Here is a 3272-nt window from a genome sequence, read left to right on the forward strand (position 1 = left end):
ACTCGTGAAACAGATAAGTATCGTCATGTAATCCATTGATTTCAACAATGTAACTGTATTCTAAATACCAACTATTTAAATTGTAACTGTAACGGAATACGGTTACTCATAATTTGTATTCTGAATACGTAACGCCGTTACATGTATTCCGTTACTCCCCAACACTGTCAGTCTGTCATGATTCACCGTATCAAATGCCTTTTGCAGATCCAATAACACCATTCCGCAGAGATTTCCATTATCTAATTCCCTGCAAATGAAGTCGGATAAATAGAGTAGGCATGATTTGGTAGAATGTAACTTCCTGAATCCGGATTGGAATTTAAAGATGAAGTTGTTTTTATTCATGTATGCATTAAATTGCTCATTGACCAAAAGAATATTGAGACTGTGCACAAAATAGAGAATGGTCTGTAATTATCAGGATCTTGGCTATTTCCCTTTTTTAAAAGAGGTACTACCTTAGCCCTCTTGAGGTCATTGGGGAAAACACCAGATTCAACGGACAGGTTAAAAATATGGGAGATGTAAGGGGCTATTTGGGCAGCGGCATCTCGTAAAAACCGAGGGGATAGCCCATCTAACCCAGGGCCCTTAGAGCAGTCTAGCTGTAAGAGCCTTTTTACCATCTCCCCTACCTCAACCTTCCATAAGGCAAATGAGTTGGGTAGTGCACCAAGATTATTATAGTATGATTTTACCCTATCACTGCTAAATAACCCAGAGGACGGCCGAAGATTTGAGACTAGCTGTTCTGCTATAGAAGTGAAGTAGGTATTAAAATGATTAGCAACCTCTTTATTATTGAAATTTAGGGCACCATACATTTTTAATCCTGTACTTCTTGGTTTCTTGGCATTTGTCTTAGTGGCCCTCAAATCCTTTAAGGTTTTCCACAACTTTTTTGGTTTATCTTTATTATTTAATATATCATTCTTATAGTGGGTTGATTTTGCATCTCTAATAAGTTCCTGAGTCTCATTTCGTGCTTGCTTATATAAAATAAAATCATCCTGATTTTTAGTTCTATGAAAAGTTTTAAGAACTTTTTCCCTGGTTTTAATAGCATCATGTATAGCTTCATTAAACCACGTACTAGAACGCTGTTTAACTCTAATCTGTCTAAGAGGGGTCACCTTATTGATAATTTTTAGAAATCTATCTTTAAACTCTGACCATGCTATATTAACACATGAACAATTTACCACAGGGGACCAATCCACCTCATGAAACAGCCTCTTGAAAGTTTCCTGGGAGTATTGTTCAAATGATCTTGATAGTACAGTCTTGTGAGAGTAAAAGGTTTTATTTACCAGTTTTTCTTGTGCAAACAATTATATTATGATCACTTATGCCGTAAGTGATAGAACCACTTTGAGATATTTTAGTTTTGTCTGAAACTAAGATTAAATCAATAATACTCTCACAAGTCTTACTTATCCTCATGGACTGTTTCACCAGCTGTTCAAGACCAAAGGAGTGACACAGGTCCTCCAGCATCTTGCCAGAAGGGTGAGCACAGCCCGACACATTTGTGTTTAAATCCCCCATTAATATCAGCTCTGAGCTCTCTTTGTCTGATAAATTACAGAGGACCTGTTCTAACTTATCATAGAAAGTAGCATGGCCTGGCGGTCTATAACAAGCCCCCAACAAAATGGGATTGGTTTTTGGTAGATTTATGTCCATCCAAATGATCTCTAAATCACTAGCAATATCATATCTACAGTTAAAAGACACATCTGAGTACACATATACACAAACCCAGCCCCTTTTTCTATTTCGGTCCTTCCTAACTATACAGTAATTATTAATGGCAATTTCCTCATCGCTTATGGTTTCATCTAACCAACTTTCCGTTAAACAGATAACCCCGATCTCTGATTGTTTCACTATTTGTCTAATTTCCTCAATTTTAGGTGGCAGACTTCTGATATTTAGATGTAGGAAATGTAAACCTTTCTTACTAAAAGTTGATTTAAAATCCGATTTAAAGTCCGTGACCTTCTCCAGCATCTGGACATCCTCTGCCTCATTGTTAGAAGATGCTGTCATGAGCCTGTCGCCACGGTCGTCACCAATCCGGGACACATTCTCAGTCACATTGCGGCGATGGGCTCCGGAGAGAGGAGACGGAAAGACAGTGACACTGTACGACCCCGAACCGCAAGCTGCTGGACTGCCAGGAGCTGCTGTCACGTCCCCGAAGTCGCCGTGTCTCCGGCATGACGCAATCATCCGATGAACCGTCTCTGTCATAATGAAGGGCTCTGGGAAACGTGGACATCGAGGCCTCAAACCCAAACCTCAGCCCTGGATCAATTAGCTGAGAGGCTTGATGTAGTGAAAGTTTGGGTTTAGATGGTTTAGGCAAACAGCACAAACAACACGCAGCACCTGCCAGGCTACAAGCGTGCACGTCTGTATCCGCCATCTTCCTCCTAAAGACTGCCAACCCGGTTTAAACAATGTAGGTTGTTGTTGAAAGGTGAAACACAAAAAAGGGCCTTGCCTGCTCTTTGCTCAACCAAACAGCAGGAGTTGTTAGAACTGTGAAAAGGACATCATCCCTTACTGGCTTTATAGCTTGTGTACTACAAAGGTGCGTGAGCACTTTACCAATCTATTCTATCATTTTATGGTTGCTTGTTTGCCATTTTTTTTGCAAATTTCTTCTTCTTTTTTTTGCATTTTTCTTTTTTGTGATTCATTTGACAATTTTCCACCCGAACATTATAGCACTTTGTTCTTTTTTCCCCAGATTTTCTAGATAAATGTCCATTTCCCTACACATCTTCTCCGTGGAGGCATCCTGACCAACCAATAGGAGACAGAAACATGATCCCTCAGTGACTTCCCACACACAATCACAGCCTAACATTTCTTTGGTAGGTGAGAATGTTATCCCTCTAAATAGATTTATGCCTGCTTGTTTGCTAAAGGTTTTACACTGTCTTAAACTTTTGGTTTGATAGATTTTCTTAATCCTGCTTTCTAACTGTTTTCCCATTCCCCTAACACAGATTCTGCACGTTTTTATTTAAAGGTCCCATGGCATGAACATTTCACTTTGAGGTTTTTTAACATTAATATGAGTTCCCCCAGCCTTCCTATGGTCCCCCAGTAGCTAGAAATGGCGATAGGTGTAAACCGAGCCCTGGGTATCCTGCTCTGCCTTTGAGAAAATGAAAGCTCAGATGGGCCGATCTGGAATCTTCTCCTTATGAGGTCATAAGGAGCAAGGTTACCTCCCCTTTCTCTGCTTAGCCCGC

The sequence above is a fragment of the Perca fluviatilis genome, chromosome 1 (assembly GCF_010015445.1).
Source record: "Perca fluviatilis chromosome 1, GENO_Pfluv_1.0, whole genome shotgun sequence".
Taxonomy (NCBI): Eukaryota; Metazoa; Chordata; class Actinopteri; order Perciformes; family Percidae; genus Perca; species Perca fluviatilis.